At 50.6% G+C, this 17,962-nt stretch overlaps 1 long non-coding RNA gene and 2 other non-coding genes across 7 annotated transcripts; all 3 read right to left on the reverse strand.

Annotated features, from left to right (window-relative positions):
• Positions 1-210: 210 nt before the first annotated feature.
• Positions 211-14,478, reverse strand: LOC124528515 (uncharacterized). 5 transcript variants are annotated; one of them, XR_006966171.1, is made up of 5 exons: positions 14,350-14,478; positions 13,674-13,760; positions 11,669-11,792; positions 1,649-1,798; positions 211-1,222 (listed from the first exon to the last, which is right to left on the reverse strand). It is a non-coding gene; the product is annotated as an uncharacterized LOC124528515 (long non-coding RNA). The 5 variants fall into 5 exon arrangements; XR_006966169.1 differs by having other exon boundaries at positions 11,669-11,795; XR_006966167.1 differs by lacking the exon at positions 13,674-13,760 and having other exon boundaries at positions 11,669-11,795.
• On the reverse strand, positions 381-452 carry TRNAM-CAU (transfer RNA methionine (anticodon CAU)). The gene has a single exon. It is a non-coding gene; the product is annotated as a tRNA-Met (tRNA).
• TRNAW-CCA (transfer RNA tryptophan (anticodon CCA)) lies at positions 1,551-1,622 on the reverse strand. The gene has a single exon. It is a non-coding gene; the product is annotated as a tRNA-Trp (tRNA).
• Positions 14,479-17,962: the final 3,484 nt, after the last annotated feature.

The raw sequence follows: 17,962 nt of genomic DNA on the forward strand, positions 1-17,962 counted from the left end.
GTGCCATTTTGCCTTCCCTTCAGCAATGAATGAGAGTGCCTGTTGTCCCACGTGACTGCCAGCATTTGATGTCAGTGTTCTGCACTTTGGACATTTTAAGAGGTGATTTTTCATTTTCATTTCTCTCATGACATGTGATGCGGAGCACCTTTTCATATGTTTTTTAAAAAGGGCCTTAACAGACATCACCGAACATATAGACGGCAGATGGCAAATTTTGTTAGGTTTTTATTTCTATCCTCCTTTCTACATGCATATAATTTAAAGAGTCAAACATCGCACTAGATTTGAAACAAGAATTAACAATTTTAACAATCTCTTCTTTCCCTCTCGCTGAGCTCGCTGAGCTCTTCGTGCTTTGGGACGAAAAGGACTGTACTTAGCAGAGGATGGTTTCGATCCATCGACCTCTGGGTTATGGGCCCAGCACGCTCCCGCTGCGCCACTCTGCTCTGGGGATGTCCCACTTCATAATTAACCTTCAGTTTCTGTCTGGTTTGCCCATTCCTTCCGCTGCCCCTGCAACCTGTACAATTGGAAAATGGGTTCTCTTTTTTCTCTTTAGAGTAGTAATGATTTGTCTTTTGTAATTCACTAGCCCTGGGCCTGAACCAACGCCCAACAGAAGGGTGAAGAAGCAATGGAAAAGCTTATTGTGGGTATGCTTCTCCGGGGCACAAAGGCGTGATTCGATGTGACACCTGATATTGTGTATTGTGTGAATGTGTATGTTAGATCTGGAACAGAATGCCTGCCTGTATCCCACTGTCGTGTCTTAAAGCCATTCTAAGTTGTACAAAATAATAGACTCTGATGAAGGAAACGTGCTTGCACTTCCCCCTGTGCTGTGGTATGATGGTTCATAATCTTTAGGGGGTGGGGGGGGACGGAAGTCTTGAGCCCCAGGTGAGAGGAAAACGCACATTCCCGCACATATACTTTACATTGACTTTCAGAGGGTTCGCGGAACTTCCAGCCCCGAAGACTTTCTCCGAATTGGTGGTTCACTCCCTACAGACTCAATCTGACAAACAAAAACGTTCAGGTTTTCTCGCGTCTGAAAAGGAATTGACCTCTCCTGTGCCTCGCAGTGGTAGGGAATCACAGAGAGCCAAGGATGGACGGCCTGGCGACGCGACCGCCCCGGTCTGGAAAGGCTGGCCCATGTGTGGAGCGGGTGAGCTAAGGTCGCCTACTAGAACCGGTCGTCTGGGAACACCTGCTAAGCTTGCGAAGGTCGGAGGGACGTACAGATGAAGAGATGGGTCCGCCAGCACGGAAGTGAGCGTGTGGAGAGAAGGCAGGGAGGGTTGGGAATATTAAGGGACGAGCCGGTGAAAAGTGAAATCGAGAACGTTTGCAGTGGGTCTCTCCGGGCCCCCAGATGCAGTAACAATATCGTACGTTCCTGCGTATGCTCGCCTTTTATTTACATTTTAAGGGTATTTTAAGGAGGGGAGCCAAGGCCGGAGAAAGCTGAGAAGGCACCTTCCTACACCCCCATCCGTCTCCCTTCTCAGACCAGAGCCTCCCCCAGGGACTAAAACTACTGACCCCGACGTGATTTGAACACGCAACCTTCTGATCTGGAGTCAGACGCGCTACCGTTGCGCCACGAGGTCCCCGAGGGGCCGTGGGGTTTCTTTACCTGTCAACCTGATCCGTGGAATCGATTTTCCGCACCCGGTGAGGACCGCGCGGGTGGAACGCGGGCCCTCCAATCACTCCCCGACTCTGCGTCCCAGTTGCTTCTACTTGACGGTCCTTCCTTCTCTATTTCACTCCTGGTTTTCTCCATCTTTATAAAAACAAACAAACAAAAAAAAAAAACACGTTTGCGAGAGTTTTGTTGTTTTTGTCTTTTTTAGAAATATGGCTATTGAAGGTCGGTCGTTCCGGACAGGAGTGGGGGGGAGACAGCAAAGAAAAATTGTGTTCCCCACCCCCGCCCAAGTCAGAGGTGCAACCAAGGCGGGCCTGGGATCTGTTTCCCGAGTTGCTCGTAGGTTCCCGCGGTGTTTCGGGGAGGGGAGGGGGGGGGGGAGGCTGACGCGGGGCGGCCCGCGGGGACCCGAGCCGCACCTGCCGGCGGATCACGGCGTCCCCGCCCCCACCCCGCGCCCCCTGTTCTCCTGCGCGGCGGGGAGACGCGATTGCTTTCCCGCTGCCAGGGGTCCCTCAGGGTCTCTCACTGGGTCTCAAACTGCCCCCGAAAAAGAGCAAGAACTCTCTTCCTGTGTGAGCAAGTAGGCCATTCTGGCGCGGGGGGTTGGCTGGTGAAAGCACCTGTCTTGAAAGTTGGAGACCCCGCTCGTGCATCTCAGGGAACGTTTTCTGCAGACCTGAAATCACGGAGACCATCTATCTCCCCAAAGAGCGAGAGGTGTCTCTGAACTCCCAGAAAAGGACATGCGGGAAAGTGATCCCCATACCTTTCTCTGGAAATTAGGGTTTCCCTTCCTTAATCTTGAAAAATGGGTCCAGCGCCCGGGGTGGGGGCTGGGAGTTGTAAAGGACCTTGGATACAGGACTGAAGGACCTCGCAGGTAGCGGTGCACCCTTGGTAGGTTATGTCCAGGTGCAGTCACTCCGTGGGGTGGGGGGACGAGATTAGGGACCTGGGCGAGGGATATGCTGGAGCCCGCCTCATTGGGAGGTGAGGTGAACCAGGCTTTCAGAAAACAAACCTCCGAAGGTTCGGTAGAAGCTGAGGCCACTTAGGAAAAGAAATGGGGGTACAGGTGCGCTGCTGGCAGAGAATTCAGTGTGGCCATAGTCGACTGAAAGTTAAAAGTTATGCTTTCCTCCCCTACCTATACAATGGGGATGATGTTAGTAGTGCCCACCTCCTAGGCTGGTGTTGATAAATGCAATGGGCTCGAAACGGGCTTATATATTCCCGTATGTTTAGAACGACGCCTACCGGACCGCATGAGCTCTCAGGAAAGGTTAGTGTAGGAGACACCGGTTGGTTCAGCGACAAGAGCACGTGACTCTTGATCTAGGGGTTGTGAGTTTGAACCCCACGGTGGGTGCAGGGGATATTTTAAGAGTAGATAAACTTTAAAGAAGTAGATGGTCCTGCGATTACTACCCCTATGAAGTTTGCACGCTCACAGCCTGGTTTGCCGGAGACCGGAGGTAAAATTCACACGTGTCCACTGCTACTTTCCTCCACAGATTTGGAGTTCCGTGTCATCACACAGAATTAAATGCATTGGCTTATTTCGGGTGTTAGAAATATTCCTTTAAAAAAAAATAAGTAAAATCAGGGGGAAAAAGTAACATTGTTATCATCCCAAGTTAGGGCGAAAATCAGAGGGGGCTGCGGATGAGTGTGTGAACTAAGACCCGCGCCTGAAATTTATGAATGTCTGTTTCTTATTTATTTTTGGCAGCTGAGACTTAAAACTCAGTGACACACTTCAGCTCATAGAAGTTTCCTCGTTCGTGTATTTTAGTTCGTGTTTAATGCTCGTTCACAGCACAGCTGATTTCTGTCTGGTTGTGTATAATCCATTTTTGCTGATATTGGAGGAATTCAGGATCATATTTTAAAATTAAATTGTTATCCATTCTCCCTAGCAAGTTCCCAGAGCTCCAAGCTGCTTCTCCCTCTTGCCTTGTTTTGCTGCCTGGGTAGCCTTTTCTTTCCCAAAGCGGGAGGCCCAGGATCCCAGGCCTTATAGTCGTGATTTTGCTAATTACCTTCTTCCGACGTGAGGCTCAGCCAAGAGAGTTTTCAGGGCCCCTCAAAGCTGCAGTCTTAGCATCGAATCACCCTTACTGTTTGTTATCCTGAAGCATGGTTCTGACAGCTGGCTTTGTCTTTGTGTCCATGTTTTCTGTTTCTTCCTAGTATCTGGTCCAGAAACTTGGATCTAGTCCTGAAGATCTAAGGAAAGGGACTCCAGGAATAAACCCCTTTGGTTCTTGCCAGGTCCCTCCTCCACACGGTCTCCTGCCCCACCCCCGCCCCCCATCCCCTACCTGCAGTTCCCCGTGGAATCAGTACTTATCTGGGTCTCCAAACGTCTTTGTTCCTCTCACACATCTCATTACTGAGGACTTGACACCCTCCTTAACGAGACACATTGCTGAAATCTTCATGGAACCACCTCACCTCCGTGGGGTCGTCTCCCCTCCCCCAGGCTGGGTTCTCTCCTGATTCCTGCAGGGGGCCACCCTCTGAGTCTCCCCTCCCCGCCCTGCTAGGTAGGCCACGATTCAGACCGCCTCTGCAATGCCAACATAAGTTTGTGTTTAAGGGGTAGACGACAGGGGTCAAGTGTCATTAAAGTGTGTTTGAAACCTAAGGAAAAGATTCACACCCATTACGGTGGTTACTACCGAAAAAGAAAAAGGTGTTGGCAAGATATGGACAAATTGGAACTCTTACGCATTGCTGGTGGGAGTGTAAAATGATACAACCCCGTGGAAAACAATGTTGTGGGTCCTTGAAAAATGAAACCTAGAATTACAATCTGACCCAGGAATTTCACTTCTAGGTATATCGGCAAAAGGGTTGGAAGCAGGGACTCGGGCAGGTACATGATACAGCCGGTGACATTGTATCATACTGTATGACTCCCCTTACCCGAGGAATAGCCTAGAACAGTCAACTTCAGAGACAGAAAGTAGAATGGTGGTCAGCAGGGGCTAAGAGGGAAGGGGGCAGAGTTCTTACTCAATGGGGACAGCTTCGGTTTAAGATGATGAAAAAGTTCTGGAGATAGAGGCTGGTGATGGTCTCACTGACTTGCCACTGAATTTACACTTCAAAACTGTTAAAAATGGCAGGTTCTTGTTTTGTTTTGTTTTTAAGGTTTATTCATTTTTCAGAGACAGAGAGAGACAGAGCATGGTGGGGGGGGGAGGGGCAGAGAGAAAGGGAGACACAGAATCTAACACAGGCCCCGGGCTCTGAGCTGTCAGCTCGAGCCCGACCCCGGGTTTGAACCCACAGACCGTGAAGTCAGATGCCTAACTGACTGAGCCACCCAGGCGCCCCCAAAGTGGCAGATTCTTATTAAGCAAGCTGAACAGAATGGATTAGAAGAGGGATCAGAGGGACGCTCCTCAGGGTTTCCTCCAGGAAGCGGAGGGAAGAGAGGATCTGCGTGGTTGCTCGCTGAGAAACCAGGGCACAAAGTTGGGGAGGCAGAGGGCACTCACCCACCGGTGACTCCTCGCCGCCCCTGGACAGGTCAGAACTCTTCATCCCCAAAGTGAGATTCAATTCCGAGGAAACAGGGAGCCCCCAGATTAAGTCCTGAGCGTGTGGCCCACAGCGTTCAAACCTAGTCACGGCTCTCCTAATTCTATTATTGTGGTAGGGTCCGCTCCCCAAGGAGAGAGAAGAAAGGGGGGAAAACTTCAAAGTAACCTGGCTATGCGCCCCCGTGCAACATCCCTCGTGACCTTGTGAGCTGAGACCACTTACTCAGACTAGGTGTTTGTGTGTGTTACCATATATGGGAGACCAAGAAATAAAAAATGTATTAAAAACTATGCCACGTGACCTTGGGCGCTCGAACCCAACTAAGCGGGGCCAGCGCGAATAAAGCTGCTTCCTGGAAATTAAAAAGCTTCGGGGTCTCGACTCTCTGTGCGGGAATCCTGCTACCTTATAACGTTCTTAAGGGCAAAACCCAACCTCTTCGGTCCTGGGGATGCCCTGGGGTTCCCGCCCGGCCACCTCCCGGACCAGAGGTGATCTTGGCGGAGAGGTGGTTTGTTCCCCGCGCAGGGCGCGTGCAGACACGCGTGGCGGCCACTAGGGGGCGGAGAAGCCTGCCGAGGAACGTGGGGGGGGCGGGGCGGGAGGAGAGGAGGGAGGAGGAGGGCCCTGCGGGGGCGGGGGCGGCCGGGGAGGGGGGAGGGGGACCCTGCGGGGGCCAGAGTAGGGGGGAGGGGAGAAAGGGCGCTGGAGGTCGGCCGAAAAGAACGACCGAGGTGGACAGAGCAAGGGAAGGGGAAAGCAGGTTATTGCAGGGAAATCATAACTTTCTGTTTGGCAGTTAGGAAACTTCGCATCTGTTAACAAAAAGTCAGCTAAGTACATTTGAAGATCTAATTGGCTCTAGTAAGCGATTCACGAATCGGGCAGCATCCCGTCCAGCAGGTAGAGGGGGAACTCTGAGAGGCTGTGTGAAATGGGAGGCTTTTCCAGGAGGGAGGAGGGGCCAGGCGGTTATTAGCAAAAGAAAAGGAAAGGTTGCTTCCCGCCAAGTCACCTTCTGTTAGGCGAGGGGGGTGGCGGATGGAGAGGCCCCTGTAGCAGATTACCTCGTTGGTGGAGACCAGAAAATTCGTAAGTGACCAGTTAAGACTGCTTGTCTGGGGGAGGTTGAAACTGCAGTTTCAGGCTAGGTATAAAGAAAGCCCTGGTTTGGTGACTCCGCCCAAGTGTCTCCACTTGGGGTCTGTAGTTTCCTTGTTGCCACATTTAACAACGTGTTATAGATACTGTCTCATTTTTTCCTAACACTTTTATTTTCAGCCTGAAATATTGTGGATTAAAACCAGAAAGCCTGCTCTATCCATGAGGAGGCACATTTTCGGGGTGAGGATATCAAGAGTGCTAGACCTTCCCAGTATTTTACAGTTTTATTAAATCCATTTCTGTGGTTATTCTGGACAACATGCCAAGGGGGCAGTCCTCCTGTCGGAGCTCAGACACGGAGACAAAAGGCTAGAGCAGGGCTCCAAACCTTACGGATCGTCTGGTCTCCTGGAGTCGGCGCTAGTGAGAGGGAGAGAAAATAGACTAGGAACGTGCTAGCAAGGATGGTGACCCATATGTTATGCGGAAAAAAATAAACATGGAAGAGAGATAAAGGCGGGGAGGCGGGAGTGATCAGGAAGGATTCCGAGCAGTCTCTTCATCTGTAAAATGAGAACAGCAGCGCCACCTCGAGGTTCTGATGAGGAACAAATGAGTTAGCGTAGGCCTTAGCGAGCGCTCCGTTAAGTGTGAACAATAAAAAAAGAAATTAGAGAGACAGGGAGTTTATTACTATAATCATGACATTTGGGGCTATACTGTTTCAGAGACTGGATTAATATTTTAGCTTCACAGAGCAGAGCTACAACAAAAGATGGAAAACAGGTACGAGGATGTTGCACTGTAGGGGAAAAAGCTTTCTCACAATTAGCCTTGTTCCTTTTGTAAGGTAATGAGCTGCCAATCTGGTGGTGGGGGGGTTGGGGGTAGGGGGTTAAGCAGAGATCTGATGCCTGCTGGTGAAGGATGTACTTGAGAGGATTTCTGCATTTTGTGGGCATCTCAGGTGGCCAAGGTTTAGAATTCTTTTCAAATATCAAACTTTATGGTTCAACTTCAAATTTACCCAGAAATTAATCTGACCTGTATTGAATGATGCCCAGTGACTCAACAAATCCTTTTTGAATTCGGCTGGTCATTTTTGGGGATTAAGCATGGAGTTTCACCGTATAGCAGAAATACACCTGCTATGTTACATCATGGTAACATGGTCACAGCCAGCTGGTGGCATAATGCATTGTGCATTCCTTCCATAAAGTCAAAAATATTCCTTGAAAATGTTTTCCTTTGTGTTATAACATCTACAACCTAAATGATTGTCCACTGTTTTCTCTATTATCATGCAGAATCAAAACAGCATAGCAGTTTCAAGCAGAAACTTTGGGATGAGACATCTGGCTTTAGATCTGAGACCCTGTTCCTCTGTCTGTGAGGAGAGCAGCTTACTTGGTGGCTCTGAGCTTCAGATGTCTCTTCTGTAGAATGAACTCACCATGTACTATTTAACAGTGGTGTTTTACTGGTCAGAGTGGCTGAAATTAACAACTCAGGAAACGAGATGCTGGCGAGGATGTGGAGAAAGGGAACCCTTTTACACTGTTGGTGGGAATGCAAACTGGTGCAGCTGCTCTGGAAAACAGTGTGGAGGTTCCTCAAAAAATTAAAACTAGATCTACCCTGTGACCCAGCAATAGCCCTGCTAGGAATTTATCCAAGGGAGACAGGAGTGCTGATGCATAGGGCAATTGTACCCCAATGTTTATAGCCGTGCTTTCAACAATAGCCAAATTATGGAAAGAGCCCAAATGTCCATCAACTGATGCATGGATAAGGAAGATCTGGTTTATATACACAATGGAATACTACCCGGCAATGAGAAGGAATGAAATCCTGCCATTTGCAGCAACGTGGATGGAACTGGAGGGTATTCTGCTAAGTGAAATAGGCCAGTCAAAGACAGATATCATATGTTTTCACTCATATGTGGATCTTGAGAAACTTAACAGAAGACCACGGGGGAAGGGAAGGGGAAAAAATAGTTACAAACAAAGAAGGAGGGAGACAAACCATAAGAGACTCTTAAATACAGAGAACAAACTGAGGGTTGTTGGGGGGGTGGGGGGAGAAAGGAAAATGTGTTATGGGCATTGAGGAGGGCACCTGTTGGGATGAGAACTGGGTGTCGTATGTGAGCAATGATCCATGGGAATCTACTCCTGAAGCCAAGAGCACACTGTATACACTTTATGTTAGCCAACTTGACAGTAAATTATATTTTAAAAATTTAAAAATAAAAGTGGTGTTTTAAGGATTCCATGCAATAATGCATCTATAAAACAGTAGCATAGTGCCTATAAAAGAATAAGCAGCAATTAGCAGTTAATAAAGCTAGTTTTCATCCCTACTCTTACACACCATTGAATGTGACACACATTTAATGGCAATGACCGGACCTTGTTTGGACCCTGATTTGAACAAACCAATTGTAAAAATACATTTTTGAGACAATTGGGGAAACTTATGTATGACTGGGTTTAGGTGACTCAAAGAAACTACAGTAGACTTAATTTTTATTAGGCATGATAAAGGCATTGTGGTTATGTAAGAAAAAAGTCCTTAACTATTTTTTTTAAAAAAACTTTTTTTTGATGTTTATTTATTTTTGAGGGAGAGAGACAGAGTGTGAGCAGGAGGGGTGGCGGGGGGGGGGGGGAGCAGAGAGAGGGAGACAGAATCCGAAGCACACTCCTGGCTCAGAGCGGTCAGCACAGAATCCGACGACGCAGGGCTCGAACCCACGGACTGCAAGATCATGACCGGGCCTCGAGATCACGACCTGAGCCAAAGTCAGACACTTAACCGACTGAGCCACCCAGGCGCCCCACAAGTCCTTAACTACTAAAGATTTATCCTTATGGATAAAATCGCATGGTGTGTGGGGAGAAAAATGAGGGCAGAGAGATGAATACTTTCCATTCTAGCAGAACGTTAAGGTTGCTGAAGCCGGGGATGGACGGCTGAGGGATCCCTTATACGATTCTTTCTACTTCTGCGTACGTTTGAAAATTTCCTTGATAAAAAAAAAATTTTAAGATGCTAAAAAAAAATGGCAGGAAAACCTTCCCAGTACTCTGCTGAATTATAAAATGGCAGGGCACGAATCATGAAGTGCTCATTTGGGAGGGAAGATGCGTTCCTTCATCGTTCCATTGCACAAATAGTTACCAAGCACCTGCAATATACCAGGCACTGTTCAAAGTGCCAGAGGAGGAGGTGGCCCAAGACCACCACAGAGTTCACGCTGCACAATGACAATGAACCAGTAAACAAAACCTATGAAGGAAATAAAACGGTGGCGGCAGCCGGGGACTGAGGATGATTTGCACCCCCTCAGGGAACATTTGGCGACATACAGAGACATTACCGATTATTGATGGGGGGAGGGGGGCTGCTGGCACCTAGACGGGAGGGCCCGGGGATGTTGCTAAACGTCCTACAGTGCACGGGACAGCTCCCCAATGGCCGGTTCAAAATGTCGACAGTGCTGGTTGAGAAACCCTCCAGCAAGATGGGGTGGTCAGGAGTAGCTCATCCGAGGAGGTGACGGTTGAGCTGAGACCTGACTGAGGAGGAGTAAGCCAAGTGCAGAGCTGAGAGGAGAGTGTGCAGGCAGAGGGGGCAGAGTCCTTGGAGCAGGAAAGCCTTCAGTGGAAAAGGAATAGAGAGAAGGCCTTGGAAGGGGTGTGGCTGAAGAGAAAGTGGGGGGCAGACCACAGAGGGCGCCTGCCCCCTCCCGGGGTCCGGGAGCCTAATGCACGCACCAACCTCACTGAAAATTTCAAGTCTCCCGGCCCCTGGGAGCTCAGTCGGTTGAACGTCCGACTTCAGCTCAGGTCATGATCTCACGGTTCATGAATTCGGGCCCAGCGTCGGTCTCTGTGCCTGGAGACTGCTTCGATTCTGTATCTCCTTCGGTATCTCCGGCTCTCTCTGCCCCTCCCCTGCTCACACTCTGTCTCTGGCTTTCTCTCAAAAATAAATAAGCATTAAAAAAAAAAAAGAATTTTTTTTTTTTTTTTTGTAATGCTAAGTCTCAAGCCCCACCCCAGATTTACTGAGTCACTCTGCATTTTAATAAGGTCCCCACCCAGGCCACTGAGATCCCTATTTCAGTGAGGGAGGCATGCTCTGGAGAATGGCAAGGGATTTGGGTCTTATTTAAGCTGCAAGTGTTGCTGGATGAACTGGGGAGAGCCCGGACCCTGGACCCTTGACCCAGCCAGACCTGAAGGGGTCACCAAAGGTTCTTGGTCTTGTCTTGTCATGAGAAGGCATTCAAGGACAGACACATAGCACAGCGGACAGGCGACACAAGCAGGAAAGTTTACTAAAGTGAAAAGTACACTCTCATGATAGGGGAGCGGGTGAGCTTGAGAGAGAGAGAGAGAGAGAGGGAGGGAGGGAGAGAGAGAGGGAGCTTCGCGCCCTGAGGGTTGGGGTTTCTACCTTTTTTTTTAACAGTTGTTAACTAGGGGGTAGAATATAACTTAGAGCAGGGAGCAGGATTTGGGGGGTTTTCCTCCTCGCTTGCTTGGGGGCTTCCTGTCCTGGTGCCGCCATCTGGGGCCATCTGGTGTGATGGGGCTTCTCAGGGGGTGAGGCCCGGACAGGCCTCTGACCCTCCCTGCAGCTGGGCACGTCCTCCTCCGTGCTGGCCTCCGGGCATCCTGTCAGTAACTAACTGCCCACTCTAACACAAGAACCCTTGGGGGATCTGGGGGGAGCCTGCCATGTCGAACCTCCCTCTCCTGTGATGTGTGGGTACCTGGGGCCAAGTGCGGAGGAGGGAGACTGTTCAAAAAACGGAGATGGAAATGCAGGCTTGGACCACGTGGTAACCATGGAATCACAGAATGTAAATCAGGTTTATTTGGACGTAGCCCCGCCAGGACTTGCTGGTGGGCTCGATGCTGGTGGTACGAGGACAGGAGGATCGGAGAGTTGGTTTGAGCGGATGGCCCAGTGGCCGGCGACGAGAATAGTGATTCGACTGTGTTTCCTTCTGTGGTGGGATTGGGGGGGAGGGGGGGTGCATGCGTGTGCGCGTGTGTGCGCTTGCGTGTGCATGCGTGTGCGCACGTGCTTGTGTGTGCCCGCGTGCGTGCATATGTGTGCATGTGCATGCACGCGCGTGCTTGCGTGTGTGCGTGCTTGCATGTGTGTGCCTGCGTGCACACGTGTGCATGCACGTGCTTGCGTGTGTGCGTGCATGCGTTGGTTAGCTCATGCTGCTTCTGCGGACAGGGCTCTCCTGTGCTGCACGGGCCCCTGCCCCCAGGTCCCCGCTCCAGGCGGGTGTCTGTGCGGTGCCCTGCTCATTACCTCTGGGCCTGGCCAGCGGAAGGTCGGGGAAATGCTCCAGGGCTCCGAATGTGCTTTCGGGGTGGGGCGTGGCTCCCTAGCTCTGCCACCTGCCGGGACGGGGGACACCCGAGTCCTGTAGGTCCTGCTGTCAGAATAAAGAGACCTCTAAGCTGACGGGAGTTCCACGTCCAGCCTGGAGTCCAACCCAGTCGGCCACACGCAGGCCAGCTATACCCCAGACACCTGCACACCCACGGAAGAGAAAATAAAGGTTGATATAATCGCCCGAGATGTTCGGTGTTTATCTGAGGCATCCTTACAATAGAAACCTGTCTGGGGGCGCCTGGGTGGCTCAGCCGGTTAAGCGTCTAAGCATCGGGCTCTTGATTTTGGCTCAGGTCATGATCTCTGGGTTCATGAGTGCGAGCCCTGTCGGAGCCTGCTTGGGATTCTCTTTCCCCCTCTCTGCCCTTCCCCTGCTTGCGAGCGTTCTGTCTCTCTCTCTCTCTCTCTCTCTCTCCTCTCAAAATAAGTAAATTAGCTTTAAAAATCTTAAAAACAAAACTAAGAGAAACCTGTCTAATATGCATACACCCACTACAGAGTAATATTATTATTACATTATTATTATATAATAATGGAAATATTATTATCATTATTTTTTATATATATAATGGTAAATCCTTGCCATTGATCGGGTGGGGGACTAGTTTGTCCATGTCTGAGGTTCCTATTTTGTGAATCTGAGCAGCTGAATCATCTTGCTAAATGTGAAGTTGGGGGGTGGGGACCTGAGGAGAGAGGGTCCTTGCTCTTCCCGCCCCAGGGAAAGCCTGGAAAACAGGCTTAACTCCAGGGCCTGACTTGGATGAAGGATAATCCCAGGGCTGAGAAGACTCCCTAGCACCTGAAACTTTATCTCCAACCTGCTCACTATTGCCTGAAATCTGTTTCATGAGGGAGATAGCCTTTTATCCAAGAATTAGAAATCACAGATTGCAAATGCAATGTAAAAGAAATTTCAAATGCGATATAAGAGAGCAAATGAGTTTTTAAGGTAGATAATGATCCTCTCTCTCTCTCTCTCTCTCATCTCTGGTTTTATTCACCCATCGGTTTGGGCACAAACCCTGTCTTTCAGGCACTGACTCCATTTTCCCTCAAGTATGCAAATGTGAAATACAAGAGACTTTGCCTCACAGAAGTCTGTCTGACAAGGGATAGGGTTAAAAAGTCAGCAGGCCCTGGGCATCTGAAACTGAGTACCAAGAGGAGACTGGATATCCTGAAGTCAAACTTCTCAAATTCCACAAATTGGCCTCGGGGACAGTCTATTTTTAAAACAGAAATAGAGTCTCAAGGTATGTGCTCCATTCAATGAATCGATGAGCCTTTTCTTTTCTCTCTCTCTTTTTTTTAATTTTTTAATGTTTATTTTTAAGAGCGAGAGAGAGATACAGAGTGTGAGCGGGGGAGGGGCAGAGAGAGAGGGAGACACAGAATCCCAAGTAGGCTCCAGGCTCTGAGCTGTCAGCACAGAGCCGGACGCGGGGCCAGAACCCACTGGCCGTTAGATCATGACCTTAGATCATGACCTGAGCAGAAGTCAGATGCTTAACCGACTGAGCCACCGAGGTGCCCCCACCTCCCATGAGCCTTTTCAAGTGTTCTGACTCTGCCAGCTAGAAATTACCATCCTTGGGGCTGAGACCAACATTTCTGGAGAGCACCCCTCTTTGGGTTAACAATAGCCCCCCAAATAAACAAACAAAAATAGAAGCAGAAGAGACAGTCTGCAAGATTTCTTTGCTCTCGCCACAGCAGATCATTGGACGGTGGGGCTTGTTGTTTTAGGCGTGCGCTGAATAACAGCTTTCCCCACGGAAGCTGAGAAGCCTGTCCATCAAAATTCATGGGTTTTCCTCCCACAGAATGGAGTTGTCGCTGGTAATTGGCCATCTGGCCTGGGAATACGTTTCCCAGCACCCCTTGCTTCTAGGTGGGTCCACGGACTGATTCTCACCGAGGGAACATGGGTGGAGGTGAGGTGTGTTACCTCTGGGCCAAAGCCACTTTCTCTCTTCTTCTCTCCGGCCACATGTGACGGACTCTGCTGTCAGGGATGGGGACTCACAGATGAAAGGAGTCACACAACAAAACCTACCTGCCAACCAGGGGCAACCGTGCTGACAATGATGTGAGCAAGACGTTAATGACTGTTGAATTAAGCCCCTGATATTTTGGAATATATTTGTTACAGCGACTAACGATACTCGAAGCGGTATATATATATATATATATATATATATATATATATATATATTATACCTTCCGTGTTCTAGAATACATAGAAATAGCAATGGTTCCTCAGGGAGGTAGGACTTCCAAAAGTTTCCTCACTTTCCCGGCTTGGTACACCCCTCTTTAAATAGCCCCCAACCCAGAGGTTCCTGGCTGACTCAGTGGGTAGAGCATGTGACCCTTGATCTCAAGGTTGTGAGTTCAAGCCCGACGTTGGGCATGGAGCTTAGTTAAAAAAAAAAAAAAATCTAAAAACATCAGAAAGACTTGGCAAATTCATATTATGATCAACGTGCCTGGGCCACGAACACACACATGATCTTACCGACAGTCAGGGGCTCTGGTATGTTAGTTACCCAGTATCTGGGTGGCAGAAATGCACCTTTGGGGGCCCTTACCTGAAGTTTAGCATCTAGTTCGGAAATCAAGCTGCTTCTCTGGGTCAAACTAGTGGGGATCCTCCAGAAGGTTTCATTCTTATCGGTAGGATTTCCAACATCAAAGCTTTTGGTAGAATGTGAAAGTTAAAGACAGTTTCCCAGTGACAAAGCAGGAAGCGCCCAGAGGAGGGGGCTGTTTGCGACTTTGCTGGGGCAGCGTGACTTTGGAGGAAACAGTATTTCCTGTTAACTAGGCAGTTGGCTTCAGCAAACCTGTCTGTTAGCCCGGCCTGAGGCCTGGAAGGGCAGATTTCCACATTCCAAGCTACTTCATACTCTCTCACTCCCCTGTTATTGTATCTCTGAACTCCGTCGTTCCTCACTCGTTCGCAAGGGGGTTGTGGGGCCCTACGTCATCGGACAGGTCCTCAAGAGCATCTAGTCCCTTCTTGTGATGTCAGTGGAGAAGGGAGCGCTTCTCCCAGCGGGTGTCAAAGACTGGACAGAAGGCATCCCAAGGGGCAGTCCCCGAGGCCCCCTGCTCACAAAAGCCTATTGGAGGCATTCCTGACTCTTACTGGGAAAGGCCAGGTACCTAGGGCCAGACTGGAGACAAGGCTGGGAATGGCCAGGCATTTAAGAGCCAAGGGTGCCCAGATAAACACAACCCACTGATCATTTTAGAGCATAAACCTCGAGTTACTCCTACACGTATTTCAAGTACAGTGTCAGTGCCTTGAGCATTTCAGAACTGTGTTCTACGACAGGGGTGCTGAAGTCACCGGGGGGCGGAGGGGGGGGGCGGAATGCATTGATGTCTGCAAGTTACTTTAAAAGGCACCAAACAAACAAACAAACAATCAGGGCCGGAAATAAATAAATAGTGGGGCACCTGGGTGGTGGAGTCCATGAACCATCCAACTCTTGACCAGGATCTCACAGGTTCGAGCCCCACATCAGGCTCTGCGCTGACAGCACGGAGCCTACGTGGGATTCTCTCTCTCTCCGAATTTCTCTTTGCTTTCTCTCTCTCTCTCTCTCTCTCTCTCTCGCTCTCTCAAAATAAATAAATAGACATTTACAATTTTTTTTAATAGAAAGAAATACGAATGAAGAGGAGGATGAACAGGATAGATTATAACAAAGTAAGCGAACCGTCCAGAGCTGGTCTAGCTGCTCAGACACACCATCTCGGCACGTGGCCCCCTGGGCTCCTGCTCGTTTTTCTGTGGGACCTGGGGACAAATGCGGAGTTCCCGCTCCAGATGCACCCGAAAGCCCCCCCCCTCCCCGGCTGGTCACGAGTAGGAAGCCTGCGCGGCCTTCCCACTTTGTTTCCGCGACGCCATTGAGCGCACTCCCGGATCAAAGGCCCCCCAGGACACCTCTGCGGTGGAGAAGTGGTTTCCGACGCCTCTAACCCGGTCTCAGCAAGAGGGCGTCAGAGAAAACGTGGCCTGGAGTCTGGGCTCGTGTTAGGGAATTTGGGGGAGGGTTCAGGGAGGGGATGCTCTCAGGGAGGTGGGGCAGGGGCGGTCCTGCAGGTGGGCATAAATCCTGTCTGGGGGAAGGCTGCATCTCATGAGGCTAAAGCTGTCACTGGAGGAGGGGCAGCGGTCTCTCAAAGCCAGGACAGGAGGATGGCTGGGCCTGGCTGCGGTGTGGACCAGCATTCACGGTTTTCTCCGTGTTCGTACGCAGTGGTCGCGCGGTCTCGTTTTTTGTCTGGATCCGTCACGGTGATAACGTCTGATGTCGATGTTCCCTGAAATCGCTTATGGTCGTCAGGACACTGAGTCCGGGCCGATGTCCAAGGGTTACATTTCTTCTCCTCAGGGCGCCCTCTTGGCCTGTGGCTTCTGCTGGGTTTGGTCAATGGGGAGCCAGGGCGGAAGATGGAAGAAGGGGAGAGGAGGGAGCACTGTGGGCGCACTATCTCCCTGGGCTCTGTCCCTGCAGGGCCACTGCTCGCTGGCCACACTCCCCTCCACAGCTCACGGCTCCTCTTAAGAGAGCCCTGCCTGCACGACCGCCTTCTTTTAGGTCTCCAAAACGGCCTCTCTGCCTCCTCCCCTTTGGGTCAGGGGTGGGTGGTCACGGGTCCCCTGTTCCCGGCCCTGGGTATAGCTCCATCCCGCATTTTTGTGAACAGCTCCTTAGTGACCCCTTCCTGAAGTTCCCAGTGTGAGCGTCCCCTCCGGTGCCTGTTGAGTCTTGCTGATGCTGGTGGCCCCGAGAACGCTGGCTCACAGCTCCTTGTCCGGCGCTGGGTTCTGACAGAGGTTCATACTGAAACGAAGGGTTATGAAGGTGGCAGGTCCGCCTGGAGCGCACGTCCACCGGCTTGTGTCCCCAGCCCCAGGCACAGTGGAGACCGGCCAAGGGAGAGAGTCTGCCGGGCCTCGGCGGTGCCTAGGGTTGCAGACGGAGAGGGTCTGTGCGCCTGCAGAGAGCGCTGGGGCACGTGTGTCCTGTATGATCAGAATTCCCCCTTCAGCCAGGAAGGGACAGCCCGGGGCCTGGGACCGACCGGCGTCACAGGTCAGGACCCCGCGCAGCCTCGGGCAGAGCGGCTGTTCCAAGGAGGATGTCGATTCTCTGCCGGTGACTTGTGTCTTCGCAGGGACGGTGAGACACAGAATAGCAATCCCCAGCCTTCTCCTTCCAGAGATGTGTCTTTCCCCCACCAAGCTGTCTCCCCCCACAAACATTTCCTGCGTGTTGCCTGTGGGCCAGAATCTGTAACAGACGACGAGAAGTGGTGAATACTAGATCCTTCAGCAAAGACAACATGACAAAACGGGGGGGGGGGAATCTATACAACTCACACCTTACAGAAAAATCGAATCTCCTTCAAATAGAAAACAGCCCAGTAGAGAAACGAGCAAAGGACATAAATTATTAGCTCGCAGAAAACGAAATGACACATGACAGGATGTGCAATGTCACTCCGTAGAGAAAACAGGCACAGACGTCAGAGCGCCCTTCTCCAGAAACGATCATTCTCGCTGTTGGACAAAGCGTGTGACAACGTTTCCACCTCGTTCCTTTCGTCTTAGTTCAGGTGCCCCCAAAAGCTGACTTTTGAGTCAAGGTTGAGGTCGTCGACCTGGGAAATGACCCCCCCCCCCCCGGGAAACCAAGTTCAGAAATAAATACAAGGAAAAAAAAAAAGTCAACCAAGTGAAAAAATGGCATAAAGGGTACCTCAACTAGTTGGTTACCATATGGGCAATGGGTCTCAATCCCACCCAGTGTTCTCAGAATCCTCGCAGCAGGGGTGGGGGGAGCCTGGGCCATTTACCCACAGCCCCATCCGCCCCTGGGGGGGTTAACTCCCCTGCACTTCCAGGTCAGGCTGTGTACACGCGAAGCAGCAAGCATCCTTGTGTTAGAGAAAGTTCTCAGGTGGGGAAGAAGGAAAGCAGGCACCTGGGGAGCCACCTTGCGGGAACCTTCCGCCTGAGGGGGTGGGGGGGGGTGTGGGATCGGACATCGACGCCGTCTGTTTACAAGGCTCTGCCCCCGAGAGTGCAGTGAATGCCTGATCAGATCCGTCGGCCCTCCCTCCACTCCCATCCGTTTAGCCGTGCTCACTTCCTGTCTTCCGGTAGGCGTCCCTGTGATAAGG

This window comes from Lynx rufus, unplaced genomic scaffold (genome assembly GCF_022079265.1).
Source record: "Lynx rufus isolate CCGP_SWC_20201006 ecotype Redwood Valley unplaced genomic scaffold, mLynRuf1.p SCAF_6, whole genome shotgun sequence".
Lineage (NCBI taxonomy): Eukaryota > Metazoa > Chordata > Mammalia > Carnivora > Felidae > Lynx > Lynx rufus.